The sequence below is a fragment of the Piliocolobus tephrosceles genome, chromosome 8 (assembly GCF_002776525.5).
Source record: "Piliocolobus tephrosceles isolate RC106 chromosome 8, ASM277652v3, whole genome shotgun sequence".
Lineage (NCBI taxonomy): Eukaryota > Metazoa > Chordata > Mammalia > Primates > Cercopithecidae > Piliocolobus > Piliocolobus tephrosceles.
The window spans coordinates 23,709,078-23,734,300 of NC_045441.1; the positions used below are offsets into that span (position 1 = coordinate 23,709,078).

Here is a 25,223-nt window from a genome sequence, read left to right on the forward strand (position 1 = left end):
AGGCCTGAGCTCCATCAGCAAAGGCATTTTCATGAGGACACATCCTGCTTGGAGAATGTTGAGTGCCATCAGACAAGTCAAATGGCTGCCCTCCTCTTTACTCAAAGTATCTGGAATCCCCTGAACCAGTAAAAATGCCATTGTCACCCTCCTGGGTGTATAAGCACAGGAATAAACACAATAGATGGGAAATCCAACTGTACCTCATCCTGATGACATATTTTAGGACAGTAGTTTTTAACTGTCTAGTTTATGCTGTTAAAAATAATATTGAGAACCCCAAAGAATTTTTGAGGATGTGGATTAACTGATCTCTACAGATATTTATCATTTTAAGTTAAAGTGGAAAATTCTTTAAAAATATTATTTATAAATTCATTGTAAATAACAATAATAAAATGTTAACATAAATGTAATACGTTATGATAAATAACTCACATTTTCCAAAATGACAAAAACGCAGCTTGCATTGTTCACATTTTTGCAAATCTCTTCGTTGTTTGTTTCCATTCAGCTGTGATAATCACTCACCATGCAGCCTCTGGAAAACTCCACTCTACACACAAGAGAGAATGAGAGTGAAAAAGACAAAGGACAGCTCAGGATTGTTGTAAAAATAGTTTTGATTTTGCAGACCCCACAGGAGGCCCTGACAAAGACCTCTGTTTTAGAGGATTGTTTTAGGTGATTGCCTCAGGAAAGTCTCCAGGGCCCAACAGGAAGGTCAATACATCCTCTTCCTGGTTAAGGGTAGGCCTACATTAAAGATCAAGGAATCTTGGTGTTTGCAGAATAATTATGGACTAGCAAAAGGATAAAGCAGTTGCGGGTTTCTTTGCTGAGCTTCTGTGTTTGTGAATCTGGAACCCAAAGGGGCAGCAGCTGAGGGGCAGGGACTGAGAAGTAGCAGGATCTGTCTCCTAATAGCTGCACCAAAAGGGAAAGTCATGACATTTTTCTGAAACTTCCTTTGTAAAACTGAAATAAAGTCCAAGCACTTCATGGAGAGGACCTTATTTAATTCAAACACATAACATAGAAAGATTGGGAGATAATCATCTTACTCTGTTTTACAGATGGGAAATCACATACTCAGCAAAGTGCCCGATAGACAGGAAGTGACAGAGTCCTAATTTGAAGCAGTGTTTGTTTGATCTTAAAGCCCAGGCTTTTCCCTGTCCTGCTGGCTTGGTGAGAAGGTGTCCAGGGTTGGCAGGAAGCTGAGAGAAGTGGAGGATAGACTTTTTTCTGGAAGTTTATCCGGAGCTAATGGTGTGTGGTGACTATGCCAGGGGTGTGTGAGCACTCAATACCTAATAACTGCCTGCAGGAGGATTAATAGAAAGTGGAAAAATAGAACAGCAACCTGGCCAGTTATCAAAGCAACCCAAGGGACAGTAAATGCCCTCACAGTATATGCTGTGCATGCATCTGTGGACCCTGCAGTTCTCAACAGAGGGAAGGAGGGAGGCTTTTCCCTTTTTTCATTTAGACACACGGACGCCTGGCATAATTTGCTGCAAAGCATTTTTCTCTCTCAGGACTTAGGAAAATGGAGTCACAGGTTAGCAAGCTAGATTGGTCAGAGCTTTAGTGAAGCAGCAGGTGACCTAGAAAAGATCTTCCCTAGGAAAAATGCAATAACACAATGTCCCTAGATAATGATGACATGCTGTCTCTATGCACTGCTAAGACGTTTCAGAAACATTATGGGAAATAAGAAATGGATTTTTCATATAGCTGGTACCTTACTAAATACATATTTCATACCTGTTTTGTTAATGAGGATTCAAAATGTATTCCCATATTGCTGCCAGAGTATGTCCCTAAATCACAGACAGATTGTTTCCATTCTCTTATGCAAAACATCTAGATGGACTTCCAGTTCGAGACTGTGTCTGGCTAACAGCCCTCAGTGCAACCTGTCCCATTTTCTCACTTCTAAAAGATGGGAAAAAATGAAAACTCATTACTATGGAAAACCACCAGTGACAGTCTAATGTCAGAATCAGAGAGGAACCGACACTAATTGTAAGGCAGATGGAGTTGCATTAGGAAACACCAAGCCAAGGAGCCCTCCATACCCATGTCACACTTAGACTAGTTTCACAAAAAAAAAAAAAAAAAGGAGCCAAGGCCAGGCGTGGTGGCACACACCTGTAATCCCAGCACTTTGGGAGGCCGAGGCGGGTAGACCATGAGGTCAAGAGACCGAGACCAGCCTGACCAACTGGTGAAGCCCTGTCTCTACTAAAAATACAACGATTAGCCAGGTGTGGTGGTGTGTGCCTGTAATCCCAGCTACTCAAGAGGCTGAGGGAGGAGAATTGCTTAAACCCAGGAGGTGGAGGTTGCAGGGAAGCGAGATTGCACAACTGCACTCCAGCCTGGGCAACAGAACAAGAATTCATTAAAAAAAAAAAAAAAAAGAAGAAGAAAAGAAAAAGAAAAAAAAAAAAAAAAAGGAGCCAGACAAAGGCAAGGCAGAAGCATGGAGCCCTGTGTGCTGGGATCTGGCCCACCAGAGTAGGGGGTGCTAAGCTGTAGATGCTACCAGACTGTGAGGCAAGCAGAATGTGGACTCTATACCAGTCTCGACTTTCTGGAAGGGAAAAAAGTCCCAGGAGGAAATATGGGCAGGATGTAGGGGCAGATACAATATATGATGCAATGTGTAGTTCCCCAAATAAAGCCCTTAATATGTGAGTTGGGAGAAGTCCTCTGATAACAGCACCATGTTGAGTTATGTGTGATGTATGGGGTTTGGTGTGTGTGATGTGGGATGTGGAGTGAGTGTACATGTACTTAACTGCAGTATTTAAGAGTCCTGAAGAGTCAGGCAATTGAAGAAGAAACCTTCTGTTGGCTAGAGACCCCAAAAGAACTTTGGAGTTGGCCTGGAGCTTTGACCTGCCTCCAGATGCATGTCAGGAAAAAGTCTTATTTGTTCACTGTATGAATGAACAGAAAGCAGGGACAAGAGTACTTTATTCACATATCTGTTTCTAATTGTCAAATCTGAAAAGAAATCTGGATACTATTTTTGAGAAAAATAGAGAAGCCATAAATAATTTGGACCTGTAGAAGTACACGTTACACCAAGAAAAAGGAACAACATCTGGAAAGCTTAAAAGAAAAGGATATCTCTGGAAAAAAAAAAAAAATATATATATATATATATATATATATATATACACACACACACACACATATATTAATACCTCAGTGACTAGAAAAATATATTTCAAGGAAATGTTTTACTGTCATGCAAAGTTGTAGGAAGACATAAATAGGAACAGTGTCATAAGCCAAAAGGCAGGGAGGGTAAAGGAATAGGATGGTAAGAAAGAACAAGAATGATCAGGGAGCAATACTTGAGGCAATAACGACCAAAACACGCGCAATTCATGATGCATAAAATCCAGTCCATTCCTGGAAAGACAAATTTGAGACACATTTCCAGAATGTCAAAGGAAAGGATAAGGAAATGAAAACAACGAAATACGAATGGAAGATAGCAACGAGTGTTCCTGGAAGAGAAACAGGAATAAATGGAAGAGAAGCAGAATCAAACCTACAATAGAAGAAACACTTCCTGAGCTTAATAAAAGAGCAGGGAGGAGTCTTATGTGAGCAAATTTCCAGGGCTCACCATTTTCAAGCATAGTAATTAGAATGAGACCCTACCTCCCACCTTCACCATCACATCTTGCCAAAGCACTTTCATTCATTCTCCCAACTAACACTTATATTATTCCTATTGCATGCCAGTCCCTGCAACTACAAAGGTTAAAGAAAAAGGCCCCCAGGTTTTAGGTAGCACAAAATTATGTATTTATAATATGCACAGTGACTTTAGATTTCTTTGTAAAAACAAATATTTCAAAACATTGTGGAACAACATCTATAGTTCTAAGAGAATAGTTTGTGGCTCAGAAATTTCATATGCTGCCAAATTTATGTAAGAAAGCAACAGTTTTTAACAAGATGACATTAATATTAAATGCTTAAAAATAGTTAAAGGTGTTCCAGAACCAATGGAGAGCTGGAACAGAATTAAAGTTCTAGGACTAAAGAAATAATGGTATAGAAATTCTGAAATTATTAAAATATAGATAAGCATAATGGGTACAATGTAGCTTAAACTGAAATGATATTACAAACATTATACCAGGAAAATAATATATATAAATGTATACATCCTTAAATCAACATTCCTTTTGTTTTATTTTATTTTATTTTTTAGAGAAAAGGAGGGGGAAGAGGAGGGGAAGGAGAAGAAAGAGAAAGAAAAAGATGGAACGGTTTTATTAGTAAAAAAAATTCCCAATTAATTATTTAAGGATGGGTATAATAGTTTCTAAACGAGGGTGTAATTTACAATATTCATTACAAAGTGAAAAACGTTAAAGAATATAAGGACAAAACAATGATGTTGTTGCTTATATGGACAAAACATACCTATGATGAAACATAATAGAATAATGTGGATAAAATCTATCCATAGGGTAATAAATTGTAATATGTGGTATATGCAAAAAAAAAGCAAGTTATAACCAAATACTATAGTACAATTCTACTTTGGAAAAATATGTCTATATGCATATAAATAGAAAATAAGGTATATAAATCTCTGCAGCTAAATTTTAACAGTTGTTATATCTGGAGGAAAAGATTTTGCACACTTATTATGTTCTGTTTTATTTTAATTTGTTTGGGGCTCATCTGGATTTTTAGTTTTTCTGGAAGTTACATGTAAAGGATTTAAACAAGGCTATGACATATTTAGATTTGTAAGGGTAGAGACAGAATTGCAAGGGCCAGTATGAGAGAGAAGGTAATTGAAGCAAACAAAGTGAGAGGTGATGGCAGTCTAAATCCAGACAATGGCAATAAGATGGACAAAAGTGGGCAGACCTGAGCTATTCTAAGATGAGGAGCTGATGGGGTTGGAGATCCATTAGATATGAGAGTGTGGCTGCAGATAATGACAGTTCCATATGTCAGCATCGACGTGGATGGAAGTGTCTTGAGCCACTGGAAGATTAGTCTGGGAGGAGTTGGCAAGGCCTCTTAGAAGAAATCATACCTCCTTTGAGTTTTAAAGGATAACGAAGAGTCAGCCAGCTGGAGAGGTGAGGAAGGCCATTTTAGCCTGAAGTGAGTGTCCCACTATTTGACCTGTCTCCCAGTGGCCTTTCCCAGCCAAATTGCAGAGTCACCAAATTTGAATAAACATTTTTAAAGGGAGAGAAAAGCACTGCTCCCCCTGGAACCTGTGAACAAATTAAGCCAGAGCAAATCCATCCATCCTGGCTGCAGCAATCCCCAGATAATGCTGCTCAGTGCTAGGCTGCTTGGCAGAAAGGGGTTATTCTCTGTTACGTGCCTCATTTACTCATGAACGGAGAACTTCTGGGAATCCAGGATCAGCCAAGCACAGCACAGTTACTATTTCTAGGAAGATTTCATTTGACACCAATTACTTACAATAGCAGAGCGATGTCCCATTTTCCAATAATAATCACCATGACCTTCACTGGGTCTAGGTGTCCCTTCCCCAAAGACCTGCTTCAAAATATCATCTAACAGATTGGAGCTCCTGTCAAAATAAGAAGAGTCATCACGCTGACAGGATCTCCCTGAGGACACTAAGTACCTAAGAATTTGAACAAAGCATCCTTTCTGTGCCGGAGGAAGGGGGCACAAGATTTCTAAATAGCAAAAATAAATAAATAAATATGAACTGTAATTATCTGTGTTTAGCAGATTCATTTGAAGTAGAAATAGGTCACTGGGATTTCCATTTCAAATCTCCATTGAAATTCTTTACCAAAAAATTATTTTGCGCTTGCTCTATTCAGCCTTTTTTTTGAGAGAGGGATGTTTCCCGGGCTAGACTTGAACTCCTGTGCTCGAGCAATCCCTCCATCTCAGCTTCTGGAGCACCGGGAGCTATGGGTGTGCACCCCCACTGCACCCAGCTCAGCACTTTTTATCAGCTATAATTTATAACAATAATAGTGATAATAATTATAATAAAATAATACGAATGTTACTGCTTGTCAGGCTCTGTTATTAATATATATCTCTATCTTTATAACAATCACATGAAGAAGCTGACTCAATTTCTACAGATGTCAGAGAGAAAAATTATCCATTTGGTTGAACCAAAACCCGTCTACCTTCCACACTGAGTTAGTCTTTTATTTTAAATAAATATGTTGTTATCCATAAAGGAAATCATCCATTATACTTTCACTTTCACCTTTGCTTTCAAAATCACCCAAACCTGAATTACTAGCTCGTTTCTCCAAAAGCATAATTAATATTGACTTTCTTTTTATTATCTCCTATAACTAGATCTTGAAAAATGGTATAGCTAGCATAAAGGAAAACTTCTGAACAGTGTAGCCATATTGCCACAGAAACAGATTCAAAAAAATAAATCTGAGAACTCTAGAGAAAGAATGCATGTTACATAACTTTCTCCCTAGAGTTTAGCAGCCTTTGTTCATAGTCGGATGTAAACTTATTCATTTCTACCCATAAGCTCACATAGCTTTATTTCCTGACATCTGTTTTCTCTTCCCAGGATCTGGAAGGTTTCTTCCTTCTGATAAAGTGTGAAACATTTGTGGGGAAAAGATAGGTTCAGAGAGGGAGAGAAAGACGACAGCCTGATTCCTAGATCTGAGGTGGGACCCAAGAAGACGGATTTGTTTTAATTTCCCCTTCAAAGTTATTCCTCCTCATGTGCTTTTGGGACAATGCTTTGGGAATCTCTGGAGTGGAGTATCTGGTGGTCTGTGCATTGTGGTGAAGAGCCTGGAGTCACAGAGTCTGGGGTCAAATCCCAGTTCTACGTCTAATCAGCTGGGTGAACTTGGCAGGTCAATTCACTGGCGAAGCCTCAACTTACCTGCTCTTAAAATGGAGAGTGGTGATATAAGAAAAGTGTTTCATAGTATCTAGGTTACAGGAGGTGACCAATAAATAGGAGTGATAACTGTCATCATTATATTACATGTAAAGTACAAAACAAGTATTATCACAATGTAGCAAAGTCCTCAATTTGTTGGAAAAATTGATTAAATAAAACCCCAAATGTTTGTAGCCTGTGGGGTGAGATGAGGGAAACGTTCAATGGTAATAGACAGCAAAGTGTTACCAAGCTACTCAATGGATGATCCATTTAATTTCTACATGGAAAAGGAACAAAAAATGAAACGGACCTCTGAAACCCTTCTAAGTACCCCCACACACACACACACAGACACACACACAGACACACACACAGACTCACACACACACAGAGCTCTCAGAACACTGCTGCCAGAGGGTGAAGGCAGTTACAACTTTCATAACCACGGCTGGAATCACACATATTCCAAGAGGGGAAAATACTTGTAAAACTAAAACTTAATAATTAAGATACTATAGCCAAAGTGATGTCACGAAGGCATGTCTGAATATCCATAATAACATTTATGTAAAATTTACTATGTCCCATCAACTGTCCCAAATCCTCTACCAGGATAAGATCACACTATCTTGACAACAACTCTAGCTGGTAAGTGTTGGTTTTAAGACATCTACGATTGAGGATACTAAAGGACAGAGATACTAAGTAATCTACCTGGGCTGTACACCTCATAGACAGTGGAACCAAGACTCATATATAAGTTAACACATCCCAGAGCCTTTGCTCCCAAGCACAGCCCTCACACAGAACTGCTCCTGTAGCTAACAACACAGTGAGGTCCCCAGAACATGGGCAAAATCTAGTGGAGAGACTGTTTTCTGCCCCATACCAGCTGTTATCACCAGATTGTTAGTAAAAAGGAAATGGATCCAGCGAATGAGAAGACAAGCCACAGGCTGGGAGAAAGTATTGGTAAAAGACAGACATCTGATAAAGGACTATTGATATGGTTTGGCTGTGTCCCCACTAAAATCTCACCTTGAATTGTAATAATCCCCATGTGTTAAGGGTGGGACCAGGTGGAGACAATTACATCATGGGGGCAGTTTCCCCCATACTGTTTTCGTGGTAGTGAATAAGCCTCACGAGATCTGATGGTTTTATAAATGGGAGTTCCTCTGCACAAGCGCTCTTGCCTGCTGCCATGTAAGATGTGACTTTGCTCCTCCTTCACTTTCCACTATGATTGAGAGGCCTCTAAATCATATGTGGAACTGTGAGTCAATTAAACCTCTTTCCTTTATAAATTACACAGTCTCAGGTATGTCTTTATTAGCAGTGTGAGAACAGACAAATACAACTATGGTACAAAATATACACAGAATTCCCAAGACTCAACAATAAGACAACAAATAGCCCAATTAAAAATGGGTAAAAGACCTCACCCATAAAGATACACAGATGGCAAATGAACATATGAAAAGATGCTCCACATCCTATGTCATCAGGGAACACAAATTAAAGCAACAATGAGATAGCATCACACATCTTTTAGAATGACCACCATCCAGAACACCCGCAACACCAAATGCTGGTGGGGCTGTGGAACAACAGGATTTCTCATTCACTGATGGTGGGAATGAGAAATAGGACTGTCACTTTGGAATACAGTTTGGCTGTTTCTCACAAAACTAAACATACTCTTACCATATAATTCAGCAATCACACTTCTTGGTATTTATCCAAATGAACTGGCAACTCATGCCCACACAAGAACCTGCACATGAATGTTTACAGTAGTTTTATTCGTAACAGCCAAAACTTGGAAGCAACCAAAATGTCCTCAGTAGATGAATGGAAAAACAAACTAGAGTATATCCAGACAATGGAATATTATTCAGCACTAAAAACAAATGAGCTATCAAACCATGAAGATATGAAAGAAAATTAAATGCATATTACTGATTGAAAGAAGTCAATCTGCAAAGGCTACATATTATGATTCCCAGGTATATGACATTCTGGAAAAAACAAAACTATGAAGACAGTAAAAAAGAAAAACAAACTCAGCAGCTTTCAGGGATTAGGGAGGGGGAGGGATTAATAGGCAGAGCATAGAGGACTTTTAGGGCAGTGAAACAATTTCAGACGTTATTATAAGGGTGTGTATGTGTCATTGTACATTTTTCTAAACTCATAGGATGTATACAACACCAAGAGTGAACCCTAATGTAGACAATGGACTTCGGGTGATGATGATGTGTCAATATAGGTTCATCAATAGTAAGAAATGTACCATTCTGGTAGGGGATATTGATAGCGGGGAGTCAGGGTTGTGCATGCGTGGGAGCAGACAGCATACAGAAATTCTGCACTTACTTGATTTTGCCGTGAACCTAAAACTGCTCTGAAAAATAAGGTTTATTTTTTTAATGATGTGTATTTGCCAATTATATTTTAATAAAGCTGGGAGATCAAAAGGAGTGGAGGCTATCTTCACACACATGTGCAGCCTTTTACAATTCATTTATAAACAGGCTCTCCAGGAGGGTGATCATGTTTATCTTGTTCACTTTTTAAAAAGTCATTTTGTAAAAGCAATACATTCAAAGGAAGTTACAAAAATAGAGGCCTGGTGTATTACTGACAAAGTTTCCCTCAATGGATTTTGCATAACATTTAACATAACTCTAGTTTGATATCAAAATCAGGACATTGACATATGTACAATGTGTGTATAGCTGGACACCACTTTGCTACCTGGATACGTTCATGTAGCAACCACCACAATATCTTGTTCACTTTTGTCATCCAGTGCTGATCATGATTCTCAATAATACTCTTAAGTGACTCAGTCAACAAACAAATAAGCAAATGAATGAACAGGCGATTGAATCCATGACATCAATAAAGAGCCTGTGGTTCTTCTGATGTGCATATGGGCTCAGTCAATCTCACAGATCATTTTTATTTGTATAAAGTCTTGAGCTGAAAGCAGTCTCTTAAATACATGGACTGGAAGCACCTCACTACACTATTAAAGTGCCCTTCTTCCCTTTCAACTTAACTAATTGAGCCTATGTGAGTTTAACTGCCACCCCCCCAAAGATCTTTATTGAAATAATATAACATAAAAATAGAGGAGATGATTTTTTTAACACCCCTGATGATAGGAAAGAGTGCTATCCATATGGTAAAAAAAAAAAAAAACTGAGGCTTTCTTGCCAAATTCAGAACAGGTGAGATGGAAAGCCACCATCTGGGAAGAAAAACAAAAAACTGCCTTTAGAGATGGGAAGAGATACCCATCAGAACTTCATTCTCAACCCCCAAACCAAGACCTGGAAATAAAAGGTGTATAAGGTGCCAGTTACAGAGGAAATGCACCAGACCCTGTCGCTGGAGCAGGAGGTCAGAGCATTCTCCTAATCTATCCTGGGCCAAGGAGGCATGCGGGAGGTGGGCTGGGCTGAGCTGGGTGCATGATGTGGGGTGCATGCTGGCAGAGCCAGTTCCCACCTGAGCCAGTGATGCTCACTAGAGAGGCGTGCAGTGCCTCAGCCCCTGACAAAGCTCAGAAGCTCCAGGTGGAGCAAACGTGCTTGCCTTACTCTTTAAAAATAACTGGACTTTGATCTGGCCAAATGGAACTGGAGAAAATTCTCCCCCTCCTCTTTTCTGTTCACCTGAGGTTTTTCAGGAACCATCCAAGCAATTAAACAGGAGTGACATTATATCTGAAGAAAATAATTTCAGTTACCAGTTCGGTATTATGAAAGACCCTTGGGAATAACCCCTCTGCTGGACTTGAGACCGGTGATAGCTATACTTACTGGTTTTCTTCTCACAAGAAACTGATGGGCATGAAGACAGCAGTGACTGACCTGACTCTTACCTTTTATATTTCTATGAAATAATAGAGAGAAATTTACTCCTCCAGCTCCCAAGAGAAGAATGAAAGCTTAGAATTTATAGCGGACCCACAATTTCTGACCTGAGAACTTTATAATACAGGAATCCAAACCCCTCCCAGCTGTTCTTTGCTACAGTCATCACCCACTCAGAGGTTCAGCTCTGAGCACACCCCTTCTGAGCCTCTCCCAGGAAGCCTTATCAACCCACAGTCCAGAACCACCTTGACCGTTTGAGAACCTCATGAAGGGTACTTCCAGTGCTAGTGATGCCTGCAGACTGCTTGGCCTTATACTTGAGATGGAGTGAAGACAAGGGAAACCTTTTGATTGTTCTCGGTTTTCCGCTTTGCCCCTTGAAATTTCCATCTCATTGTGAATAAAAAAGTCAAAGTGTATTCAGTCCCAGAGAGGGGTTGAATCCCTGACTTTCGCAAGATTGAAAGATCATGAAAAAATTGACCACTCTCTGGAAAGATGTGAAAAATCGCAAAGACCAGTGAACACCTACAAAGAGTTTGTATCTCTGACTCTTGTTGACAGTGACTAAAGGAATTTATCTGAGTAATTTAGCAAATTCAACTCATTAAGGAAACAACATAATAAAAGATATGACTGAAAAAAGGAAATTATCAATTTGGAAATGATATGATTAAGAAGAAAAAAACAAGATTGTTTTTGAAAAATCATTGGGCCTAATAAGACATGTAATTAAAGAAGATTATTATAAAACCAACAAATATAAAAAGCAATTAGCTTTTCTTTTCTTTTTTTTTTTTTTTTTTTTTTGAGACGGAGTCTCGCTCTGTTGCCCAGACTAGAGTGCAGTGGCCGGATCTTGGCTCACTGCAAGCTCCGCCTCCTGGGTTCATGCCATTCTCCTGCCTCAGCCTCCCGAGTAGCTGGGACTACAGGCGCCCGCCACCTCGCCTGGCTAGTTTTTTGTATTTTTTAGTAGAGACGGGGTTTCACTGTGTTAGCCAGGATGGTCTTGATCTCCTGACCTCGTGATCCGCCCGTCTCGGCCTCCCAAAGTGCTGGGATTACAGGCTTGAGCCACCGCGCCCGGCCAGCAATTAGCTTTTCTATACACTATCAACAACCAATTAGAAAATGTAATTTTTAAAAAACAAAAGATTAAATATTCAGGAGCAATCAAAATACAAAATGCAAATGAACAAACTTTTTTGTTTGTTTGTTTTTTGTTTTTGAGACAGAGTCTTGCTCTGTCACCCAAGCTGGAGTGCAATGGTGCAATCTCAACTCACTGCAACCTCCACCTCCTGGGTTCAAGTGATTCTTCTGCCTCAGACTCCCAAGTAACTGGGACTACAGGCACCCGCCCACCACGCCTGGCTAATTTTTGCATTTTTTAGTAGAGATGGGGTTTCACCATGATGGCCAGGTTAGTCTGGAACTCTTGACCTCAGGTGATCTACGTACCATGGCCTCCCAAAGGGCTGGGATTACAGACACGAGCCACCGTGCCTGGTCATGAATAAACTTTAAAATAATTGTGGTCACTTCCATGAAGAAAATTGCAGAAGTTTGCTGAGTGACATTTTAAAAGTTTAATAATGGAAAATCTATTCAATGTTCCTGGTAAGGGAACAGAATTAATGGTCAGAAACAAATCAAATATATATAAGAACCTAGGATTTTTTTAAGCGCATTTGAAATGAATAGAGAAAAAAGGGATCAAGTCTCCAACACATTGATGTTCCTGCTTTTCTGAACACACTTAACTCTGTGCTGCCTGAAGACCTCTGTATTTGCTGTTCCCTCTGACCTGAACAGTCTTCCCTCAAAGTCTGTTTCTGATCTCTGCTCAATGTTCTTTTAAAGGATAGTGGTGTCTTGAGGTCTTTATAACTTTGTGGCTTATCTATGGCCAGCAAATGTAGGGCATAGGTGTGCAGAGTATGCAAAGCAGGAAGGCTCTCAATGGTTAAAAATCTGTTTATTTGGTTATGTTTACAACATTTGGATGTGTAAAAATTTGAGTGTGGTGCTAGTGGGCATTTAAGCTAACAGATCTCAGCCTACTGTGAAGAAGTCATAAACCCAGGAGTAATATACAGAGGCCATTTTGGCTCATTTGCATGACACACCCCACCACATTCTCAAGCTCCTCCTCCTTCATTTTTTATTATAGCACCTATCACTCTGTGACATTATAATCTATATCTATTTGGTTTTGTGTCGATTATCTGTTTTTCTCTTCAGAATGTTAAGTCCATGGAGGCAGGAATCATGTCATCCTTGTTCACTGCATTTTCAGTACCAAAAAAAAGTGAGTGCCTGACCGGAATGAAAACCTAATAAACATTCACCAAAGGAAGTAGGAGAGGAGAGGGGACAGGGAGAGAATATACTAAAATAGGTTAAAGTTTCCAATATAGCCATGAAATTATTTTTAGGAAAATAATTTCAATAACTCGCATAGAAAAAGATTTTTTAAGCATGATACCAAGGCAGAAATCCTTACAAAAGACTAACAGATTTTACTGCAAAATATAAAACTTACAAAATTTAAATTGTAAAGATTTTTTAATACAAATAAAATTATAAACGGATTTAAATGTTTACAATATAAATAGTATTTACATAGCTGATCAAGAGTTAATATACTCACTAAAAAAGGATTTTCTACAAATCAATAAGTAGAAGATAAATACTTAATAGAAGAACAAATACAAATATAGGAACAAGTAAGACCCACAAAAAATGCAATTCACCAGCAAACCTATTTTAAATGTTTACTTTTGCCACAAACTAAATAAATGAAAATAAAAATAACAATGAGTTGCCAAATTTTCCAATAAGAAAAGAAAGTAGGTTTTAAGATATTGGTGGTGCATTAGGCCATTTTTATTAAATAAACCTAAAATGGTATCAACAAAATATGTAAAAGTATCCCTGGGTTATATTGGGTACTTTCTAATTATTCACCAATATGTATTACTTATGTAATTCAAAAAAGTGATTTTACATGAAAAAATAAATAGTATGGTAAATTGCTGGCTCCTAGAGAGTGGGCCATTCTTGGAAAACAATGCCCTAGTGCTGAGAACTGTGTAGGTAAGTTGCATCTTTCAGTAGCACAAAAGAGGGGTTAGTTTTTCACTGCTTTAGATGAGGGCCAGGAGCTGAGGGGTTAATAGTGCACAGGTAAATCTTGAAGAACAAATGAAGTTTTCCACGTGGCCAAAAGAAGGAAAAATTATAGGCAGATGAACAGAACAAGCGAAAAGAGAGGAACACAAGACAGCATGGGCCAATATAGCATCATAATAAAAATAAGCAACACAAGGCCAGCCACAGTAGCTCATGCCTGTAATCCCAGCACCTTGGGAGGCCAAAATAGGCAGGTCACCTGAGGTCAGGAGTTCAAGATCAGCCTGGCCAACATGGCGAAACACCATCTCTACTAAAAAAAATTAGCTGGGCATGATGGTGGGTGCCTGTAATCCCAGCTACTCAGGAGGCTGAGGCAGGGAGGACTGCTTGAACCCAGGAGATGGAGGTTGCAATGAGCCAAGATCACTCCACAGCACCCCAGCCTGGGCGACAGAATGAGACTTCATCCCAAAAAAAAAAAAAAAAAAAAAAAAAAGCAACACTTGGATTCTCAGTTTGTAGAATTCACAACTGATACTAAAAGCCTATCATGTAACAGGGCTCAGGTTGAAATTCACCTCACTGGTTATGAGTTAAAGACAGGGTTTTTGATGAGACTTACAAAGAAAACGTCAGCAAGAAAAGAAAGGACACATTTCTCTGATCTCTCACTCTGGGGAATGCTGGAACAGGTCGTGAGTGTACCTTCTGCAAGAGGGGCCCAGTTCCCTTTCTCACTCATCAAGAAGTTGCTCAACTTTCCAATGTATCAATAGATAGAGCAAGTTTACCTGTGAGCGGAAGCTAGTGGTGGGGCAGGAAATGGACCACTTGGGCATTAGGCAGTATGATTTTGATGTCATTTGTTTAGCTGCTTAGGAAAGCCACCCATTGCCAGCTTAAGATTCAGGGGGAGTTGAGATCAGGTGCAGCCCTACCTCCTGACATAGGGAAAAGTCATTGTCCTCACTCATTCATCATGCAGGCAACCCGGGGAGAACTTGCAGGGTTGCTTTTGGACTGCCCTATTTGTGATCCCAGAGCTCTATGACATTTCACTAATTTTAATTTTACTGAGGCTGGATTGACTCACCCATACTTGAAAGGTAGGGTGCATAACACATCACTAAACAAGCAAATGAGTCTGTGGACCACCAGCAGTCACATCTCAACTATACTTCTCTTCAGGTATTTATCAGCATATATGCATGCTAACTCACAAAATGAGTAGCCACAAAGGGGTGCTAATTCCTAATGATGGTGGTGGCCATTAAGAGTGAAATTGGTAGTTCTTGGACAGAAAAGAGAAGTTCTGGATAAATGACAAAGAAGAAAAATATTAACACATCTAAAAGTTTGAATGTGAATAAGTACAGCATTTGGAAAAAGTAAAGGTGATTTGTGAAGCTGTTTTAATGATTTCTTGAACCAATTCAAAAATTGCTCATCAACTTAAAAATTAGACAAATGAAAGATGAAACGGTGGTTAACAGAGTGTTAACAGGTTGCTGACTCATTATAAGAATCCATGCAGGCCGGGTGCAATGGCTCATGCCTGTAATTTCAGCACTTTGGGAAGCCACGGTGGGTGGATCATGAGGTCAGGAGTTCGAGACCAGCCTGGCCAACATGGTGAAACCCCACCTCTACTAAAAATACAAAAATTATCTGGGCATGATGGCAGTTGCCTGCAATCCCAGGTACCGGGAGACTGAGGCAGGAGAACTGCTTGACCCTGGTAGATGGAGGTTGCAGTGAGCCGTGATCACACCACTGCACTCCACCCTGGGTAACAGAGCAAGATTTTGTCTCAAAAAAAAAAAAAAAAAGAAAGAAAGAAAAAAGAATCCATGCAGAGCAAAAGTACTATCAAGGCTTTGGAATAGCATATCCTGCAAAATAAAAATTAGTTCAAATTTTTGGGAAATATTTTTCTTTGCAGATTTAGATTATCTTTGTGAAAAGAGGGCTTTTCCTAATCACACCTGTATATAAATGTGGACTCAATAGGAATAATTAACATCATTCATCACTCTTGGTCAGTGTTACTACAGAGATGTAATGCAATATTTTGTGGAGGTTATTTTTATGACAAAGTACACTGTTATTGCTATTTAAAGTACATTATTTTTGCATTTATAGAATCTGTGTGGAAGTCACAGTTTTTCTGTTATAAGTTATGGCCTTCTATGGGATGAAATTACATGACTTTCCAGAAAATGGAGTTTCACAACTGTCTTGAGAGATTTCTCTTACAAATGCCAAGGACTACTTTGGTACCACTCTAGAAAACTGGGAGGGGGAAGGGACAGAGATGCTATTAAGGAGATGGACAATGAGGTTGTCTTTAAAGCCATGCAGAGGTTAGGGTCACAGAGGAGTCATAGTCATGGGAGTGACAGAATCAGATTGGTGTTTTACAAATATTCCCCTGGAAATGACATGGAGGACAGATGGGAACGAAACCAGATTGGAGGAGGCAGGTTGACAATTTAGAAAACTAATTTAGTAGCCCTGAAAAGATGATGAAGATCTAAAGGTAGCTTCAAATCCAGTGGTCCTCAACTTTAGCTAGATATTAGAGATGGCTGAAGAGCTTTTGAAACTACTGATGTTGAATATCATTCCAGATAAATTATATCTGAGAGTGACATCTGGGTATCAATTTTTTTAAGCTCCCCAAATAATTGTGATGCAAGGTGAGAATTGAGAATGCCACTCTAAAGCAAACAAGGCAATAAATGTGGATACATTCAAAAAGCATTTAGGAAACAGATGATGACTGATGGACGGGAATGGAGAAACAGGCAGGGCTCAACTTCCAGATGCATGTCTTGAACAGCCTGGATGATAGGGTCGAAAATATTAACATGAAATATATGGAAAATCTGCTCAAAGCTGAACATATTTCAAGCTTTGAAAAAAAAAAAAAAACACTAAGGTATAATGTCTTCAAAATCTAACCTGCCCTCAAAGCCCACAGACTGGGAGTGGCGATCAGCAAGGAAAACCTCTATTATTCAAAAACTAATTGTTTCTATGGCTGGGAAAAGTAAGTCTGTTCAAAAGTCACAAGAGAAAAAGCACTTGACTGAAGGTGCTTGTTCTGAAGGGAGATCTGGATGTTGAAATAGCAGCATCCCATTATGAAGATTTTGCTCCTGTGGGAGATTAGATTGATGATTCCTTCAGTACTGAGATGGAACGAGTGTCCTCAGAGGACAGTGTTTCTCAAGAAGGAGGTCTAAATGAGGACAAACTTTGATAATAATTAACAGATTTCAGTCTCCTTGAAAACCCATGTTACCTGCAAGTGTGTTCTCTGTCACCTCCTGCTGGCCTTATATTTAGCTTGCCCTCTTGGTTGTACTTTTTTTCTGAGATGGTGTTTTGCAATCTCCCCACAAGGGACCTCAGTAGCACGAGGCTTACATCACCCTTACAGCGAGTAACCAGTCACTATGGCTATGGTTGGACTACTCTGATTGGCCAGTCCTAGGTCATGAGACAACCCTAGGTGAGGAGCAAGAGAGTCACCACCACCTAAATCATGTGGATGAAGACCTGGTTGGGAGAACGATAACTGAGATAGTGTTATTAGAAGAAGAAATATTTTTAGGGTAGGCAAAAACAACAGATGATGAGTAAAACCTCAAGAGAGTTTCTCCACTCCCTTGGCCCTCATCAGGGTCATGGCCCCGAGAAATGATTCATGGGTGACTGTATACCCTCCCTGGTCTCCATGCATAGCCATGTGTGGAGGCAGAGATGACCATGCTGGAGAAGAGACCACCCCAGAAGACACAGCTAAAATAAAGGCAAATTTGTGGTGCCATTCTTGGCAGGGCCATCTCTCTTGTTTATTATCCTGGAGCCGTCTTCCCCTCCTCTGTTTTGCTGACCTTAATAAATGAACACATCAATATATGTTTGGAAATACATCTGTTTCTACATACCTTATGCCTTCCCTCCAAAGAATAAATTAAGTGATTATTAGAATATAAGAGCTGAAAATGTGGGAACTATCTGCTCAGAATCCAGAGAAAACAGAAAGGGGCTTATGAAAAGTAGTGCTTCATTAGTTAGTTTCAAAAAAATCCTAAAACAGTGTTTTCAAATGTTCATTTCTTTGAAACAGTAGTTAAGGTTTTGATACTCTCCCCTGAGGAAGTCATCTGAAACTGCTGATAAAGTTTTTGGCAAAGAGCTTTTCATTACAGGGCTATTTATAACAACAGAAAACCGTAAACAACTTAAATATCCAGCATGGAAAGAACAGTTAAATAACAGATGGTAAATCCACACAAACAATATTGTGTACCATTAAAAACTATCGACAATAAAATTGTAACACTACAGAAAAAAATCTCAAAATGAATAAAAAGCAGAATAAAAAATTATATATGCACCATAAACTTCAGCTATATAAAAAAATGAAGCCCCACATTAAAAACAGGGATGAGAAGGATCATTTAATAATGTAAATAAGAGTTGTTTTGATGGTGATAAAACATATATGATTGTCATCTCTCAACTTTCTACTTTCCTCTAGTTTTTATATTTTGGGTAAGAATAATTTACCCAAATAACTTACCCATGTTTAGTTTCTTTAGAAGTCAGTCTTCATCTTGGTTTAAGTGGTCAGCAGACTTTGACACATCTGATCACTCCCTCCTCCCTGAAACACCCCCTCTGTTCTCCCCATCTCTTCTAGTCTTTATATAATAATACAATATAATAAAGGTATCTATTTGTGTGTTTGACACACAATACTGTGAATTCCTTGACAGCAGGTACTACGCTGTACCAGTCTTCATCTGTTTTTTCTCTCCTTACCCAGATTGAATTCCACAGTCATTTTTATTAGTCTCTTTTGCACATCCTCAACTTCCTTGACCCTGCCTCTTTTCATATTACCTAGCAAAACTACAACCATGGTAAAATCCTGCTTTTTCTCTCTTTGTACCCACTCCGGCGAACAAAGCTGGAAACACACACACACACGCATATACACCCCCTGCCTACTCTCCTTGCTTACTTACTTACTCAATTTATTTATCTATCTATTTATTTTGGAGACAGCATCTCACTCTGTTGCCCAGGCTGGAATGCAGTGGTGCGATCATAGCTCACTGCAACCTGGAACTTCTGGGCTCTAGTGATCCTCCTAGAGGATCCCAAGTAGCTAGGACTATGGTCATGCAGTACCACACTCAGCTTATTTTTGTATTTTTTTTTTATTTTTGTAGATATAAGGTCTTGCTCTCCTTAGTTTAATAACCTAGAACTCAAATAAGTCACAGATTCTATCCAGGAACCGTATGCTTATTCCCTTACGGTTCACTGAATTCTCCAAAATTATCATTAGAATTTTTTAAATATTTGCAATTTTCATAGGATAAGAAAGCAGTATTTCATCCTACATCTCGCACTGCCCTAAACTCTTTCTTACCTTCTCTGTCTTCTAACTTTCAGCACCTCCTCTTTCGTCCTCTCCTCCACTGGATGACTTTGTTTCTACTCCACTGAGAAAGCTGAAGCATCAGAAGGGAATGTCCTCATTCCCCGGCCTCTCTATACCTTTGCTGCCAACATCAGCATTCATATCCCCTGCCTCTCACCTAAAAAGTATGAGTAAACTCTCCATGTGCCAAGGCTAAACCATTTTCTCATGTTTTGGACACCACCACCTCTTACCTACTCCAGATCTTTGCTCCAAAAATCTTCCCCCAACCCCGATTAAGTTTTCTCTTTCTGCTGATTATTAACATCAACATTTAGCATGCTGTGCTTTCTCAAACACTGAAAACACAAACAAAAAAGAAGAAGCATATTCATCCCACTTTTCCCTCCATCTCGTACTGCATTTCTTTACCAGCCATTAGAGGAAAGCTTCTTGCAGTAATTGTCCATACTCACTGTAGTCAATTTCTCTTCTCCCATTCCCACACAAATTGTCTAGCCAGGCTTTTGTCAGTTAAGCGGCTCTGGTTTAAGTACCCTTCAATAACTTTCATATTCTAAACCGAGGGTCAATTATTTGAACAGACAGTAGTATTCAACACAACTGACCACTCCCTCTTCTTGAAAATACTTTTGTACTTGGTGTCTAGCCACCAAACTCGCCTGGTCTGCTTCGATCCTATGAACTGCTTCTTCTCAGTCTCTTTTATTGGTTGCTTCCCTCATTTCTGACTTATTAATATTTCTCATATTAATAGAGTCCCTACCTCTCAGATCAATGCTTGGATCTCCTTCTGCACTTAGGGACAGTCTTGTATTTACTTAAGTACTCGTCATGTCTTGGGGCTTTTAAAGTATCTCTATACGGATGACCCCTGAAGTGATCTCTCCTTCCAGGACTTCTCCTTCGAACTCAAGTTTCCTTAGTCCAACACAGACTATGTTTACTGCCTATATCCCACCACTGGAATGGAAACTCTGTCCAAGGAAGATTTTTATCTACTTTATTCACTGTACCTAGAAAGGTGCCTGGCACATTACGGACATTTAACAAGTGTTTTTGAATGGATGGATAAATAAATAAATAAATGGGAAATTGGAGCATTATGGTTGAAGGCTAGGAGGGAGCATTTTTGGAGGCATAAAAAGACAAAATCAAACCAAAGCATCTTGAACACGAATTTCATAAAATCTTGCCTTTTGTTTACTATACTATCTTCATCGAATCAAATAGGCAATACCTTCTTTCACAATTCTCTAGAAGACTTTGTAAAAGACCAGAATGAGATGCTTCTTGAATGCCTGGTGGAATGCACAGGTAAAATAATCTGGGCCTGAAGCTTTCTTTCTGGGAGCATTTTATACTAACAGATTCCATTTTTTTAGGGTTACAAAAACAATTAGGTTTTCTATTTCTTCTCAAATTATTTTTGGGAAGTTATTTTTTAGGAATGTGTACATTTTATTAAAGCATTCAATTTACTGACATAAATGTACCAATAGTGTTATATTATTTTTTCTGTCTCTACTGTATCTATAGTTGAATGTCTGATTTTTACACCAAATAGTTTGCTTTTGGCTTCTTTTTTTTCTTGTAATCTATATCACAAATACTTTTTCAGCTGGCTTGATTGATCTTTTCTATCATATTTTGGGTTTTTATATGTTCCCTGCTTTTGTCATCTTCATCTCCTTTCCTCTGATTTAAATTGATTTATATACCATTATTCTTTTTCTAACATCTTTTTATTTTATTTGAGGTAAAATTTATGTAACATATCATTCATCAAATTAACCAAGTGTACAATTAAGCGGCATTTAGTACATTCACAATGTGGTCAACTATAAAATCTATCTAGTTCCAAAACCCAAAAGGAAACTTAATAGGAAACCTCATAACTATTAAACAGTCACTGCCCCACGCCCCCCATCCAGCCCTAGCAACCATGAACCTGTCTATGAATTTGCCTATTTAAATGGAATCATAGAATATGTGGCTTTTTGTGTCTGGCTTCTGTCACTTCGCATAAGATGTTTAAAGTTCATCCATATTGTAGCATGTATCAATACTTCATTTTTTTATGGCTGAAAAATAATACTCCATTATTATATATTGTGTTTTATTTATCAGCTCATCCACTGATGGACATTTGGGTTGCTTCCAGCTTTTGGCTATTGGGAATGATGCTGCTATCAACAATCAGACATAAATATTTGTTTGAAACCTGGTTTCCATTCTTTTAACTATATACCTAGGAGTAAAATTGCTGGGTCATATGATAATGCTGTTTAACTTTTTAAGTAAATACAAAACTGTTTTCTACAATGACTGCATCTTTTTATATCCTCATCAGCAATGTACAAGAGTTCTAACATCTCTACATCCTTGCCAACACTTGTTATTTTCCTTTTTAAATTCATATTATCCTAGTGGCTGTGAAATGGTATCTCTGTGGTCTTGGTTTGCATTTTCCTAATAACTAATGATGGTGAGCATCTTTTCATGTGCTTGTTAACCATTTGTATACCATCTTCAGAGAAATGTCACTCAAGTCCTTTGTTCCATTTTTTAGGTGCATTGTTTGTGTTGAGTATTAAGAGTTCTTTATATATTCTGGATAGTAGATTCTACTCATATTTACAATTTGAAAATATTTTTCTCTTGTTCCACAGTCTATCTTTTAATTATAGTGTCCTTTGTTACATACAGTTTTTAGTTTCAATAAAGTCTAATTTACCAATTTTTGTCCTTTGTTGGATACCTTTTGAATTATATATGTTCCCTCCTACCTTCAACCATAATGGTCCTGTTTTCCATTCATTTATTTATGCTTTGGTGTTATATCTAAGAATATCTTGCCAAATCCAAGATTATGAAGATTTATCCTGTCTTCTTCTAAGAGTTTTAGAGTTTTAGCTAATATATTTAGATGCTTGATATATTTTTAGTAAATTTTTGCCTATGGTATGAGCTAGAAATTTAACTCCATTCTTTTGCATATAGATATCCAGTTGTTTTGGCACTATTCATTGAAGAGCACATTTTTTGTTTCTTGAATGATCTTGGCATTTTTGTCAAATGAGCTACAGATGCTTAGGTTTATTTTAGGGCCCTCAATTCTATTTTGTTGCTCCATGTGTCTATTCTCATGCCAGTGGCACACTATTTTGATTATTGTAGCTTTATAATAAGTTTTGAAATCAGAAGGTATGAGTCTTTCAACTTTGTTTTTCTCTTTCAAGATTATTTTGGCATTTGGAGTCCTCGTACTTTTACATAAACTTTAGAATTAACTTTTCTGTTTCTGCAAGATAAAATAAAAAAAAAAAGCCATTGGAATTTTTGGCAGGTTTGGCATTTAATCTGTAAATCACTTTAGAGAGTATCATCTGTATATGAGTCTGTTCTCACACTGCTAATAAAAAATAACCGAGAGTGGGTAATTTATAAAGAAAAGAAGTCTAACTGGCTCGCGGTTCCACAGGCTGTACAGAAAGTATGATGGCCTCTGGAAAGGCCTCAGGAAACTTTCAATCATGGCAGAAGGTGAAGGGGAAGCAGGAATGTCTTACATGGCCAGAGCAGGAGGAAGAGAGAAAGAGATGTGGGAGGCACCACACACTTTTAAACATCCAGATCTCATAAGAACTCTATCGGGAGAACAGTGTCAAATGGGGAAATCCATCTCCATGGTTCAATCACCTCCCACCAGGTGATTGACCTTATATAGGTCATTATTAATTTTACTTAGCAATGTATGTTGGTCAGGGTTCTCCAGAGGGACAGAATTAATAGGATATATGTATATATGAAAGGGAGTTTATTAAGGAGAATTGACTCACACAATCACAAGGTTAAGTCTCACAATAGGCTGCCTGCAAGCTGAGGAGCAAGGAAGCCAGTAGTGGCTCAGTCCCAGTCCCAAAGCCTCAAAAGTAGGGAAGCTGACAGTGCTGCCTTCAGTCTGTGGCCAAAGTCCCAAGAGCCCCTGGCAAACCACTGGTGTAAGTCCAAGAGCCTAAAGGCCAAAAAATTTGGAGTCTGATGTTCAAAGGAAGGACGCATCCAGCACTGAAGAAAGATAAAAGCCAGAAGACTCAGCAAGCCAGCTTATCCAACTTTCTTCCACCTGCTTTGTTCTAGCTGCACTGGCAGCCAATTAGATGGGGCCCATCCACATTGAGGATGGGTCTTCCTCTCCCAGTCCATTGACTTGTGTTAATCTCCTCTGGCAACACCCTCACAGACACACCCAGAAACAGTACTTTACCAGCTATCTAGGCATCCTTCAATCCAATCAAGTTGACACATAATATTAACCATCACACAATGTTTTATAGTTTTCAGTGTATAAGTCTTATACCCCTTTGGTTACATTTATTCTAATTATTTTACATTTTTCATGCTATTATAAGTCGAGTTATTTTCTTAATTTCATATTTGGACTGTTAATTGCTAGTATATAGAAATACATCTGGTTTTTATGTGTTGAAATTGCATCCTGCAACTTTGTTAAACTTGCTTCTTAGCTTTGATCGACTTTTGTGAATTCTTTAAGATTTTCTACATATAAATATTATCTGTGGATAGATGATTTGCCTCCTCCTCCTTTCCAATCTGCGTGCCTTTTATGTATTTTTCTTGCTTAATTGTTTTGATTAGAGCTTTCAGTAAAATGTTGAGTAGAAGTGGTGAAAACGTGCATCCTTACCTTCTTCCCGATATCAAGATAAAGTTTTCAGCCTTTCATCATTAAATGTACATTAGCTGTGGATTGTTTCATAAATGTTCCTTTTTATGTTAAGGACGTTTCCTTTTATTCTTAGCTTCTTGAGCAATTCTTATCGTAAGAAGGTATTAGATTTTTGTCAAATACTTTTCGGCATCACTTGAGATAATCATGTTGGGTATTTTCCCCTTCATTCCATTCATGTGGTGTATTATATTAATTGATTTCCATATGTTGAACCAACCACTCTTACATTCCTGGGATTAATCCCATTGGTGATGGTATGTAATCCCTTAAATATGCTGCTAGGTTTGATTTACAAGTTTTTTTTTTCTTTTTCCAAAAGATTTTTGCATGTATATTATAAGGGATATTGGTCTATATTGTCTTTTCTTCAAGACGCTTTGTCTGGCGTTGGTATTGAGATAATACTGGCCTCATAGAATGAGTTAAGAAGTGTTCACTCTTCTTCGATTTTTTGGAATATTTTGAAAAACATTGATGTTAGTTTTAAAATGTTCAGTAATGTTCACCAGTGAAGTTCTCTGGTCTGAGGCTTTTTCTTGTTTGGTGGTTTGATTACCAATTCAATCTCTTTACTTTTACAGATCTGGTCAGATTTTCTATTTGTTCTTGAGTTAGTTTTGGCAGTTTGTGTGTTTCTACGAATTTATCCATTTTATGTAAGTAATCTAACTTATTGATGTACAGTTGTTTATAGCCTCCCTTTGTAACCTTTTTTTCATTTCTGTAAGGTCCATAGTGATGACTTTACTTGCATTTCTGATTTCAGTAACTGAGTTTATTTATTTATTTATTTATTGCTTGGTCAGTCTAGTGAAATATTTATTAATTTTGTTGAGTTTTTTCAAAGAACCAACTTGTGGTTTTGTTGATTCTATTAGTTTTTTATTCTCTGTTTATCTTTGCTCTAATTATTATTACTTTCTTCTTTCTGCTAGCTTTGGGTTTAGGTTGCTTTTTTTTTTAGTTAATTAAGGTATAAATTTATGCTATTGATTGAGGATTTCTCTTCTTTTTAATGTTGGCATTTACAGCTATAAATCTTCCTCC

The 25,223-nt window shown here is 38.3% G+C and overlaps 1 protein-coding gene and 1 long non-coding RNA gene across 6 annotated transcripts in view; one reads left to right on the forward strand and one right to left on the reverse strand.

Annotated features, from left to right (window-relative positions):
- The window catches only part of LOC111526137, a 171,254-nt gene extending 160,438 nt beyond the window's left edge, over positions 1 to 10,816 (reverse strand). Inside the window, exon 1 of the long non-coding RNA XR_002726268.1 lies at positions 10,759 to 10,816. This is a non-coding gene — a long non-coding RNA (uncharacterized LOC111526137). The remainder of the gene's footprint in view (positions 1 to 10,758) is intronic.
- NPSR1 (neuropeptide S receptor 1) overlaps positions 1 to 25,223 on the forward strand; it is a 239,782-nt gene that overhangs the window by 73,524 nt on the left and 141,035 nt on the right. The gene's annotated exons all lie outside the window — the stretch shown is intronic.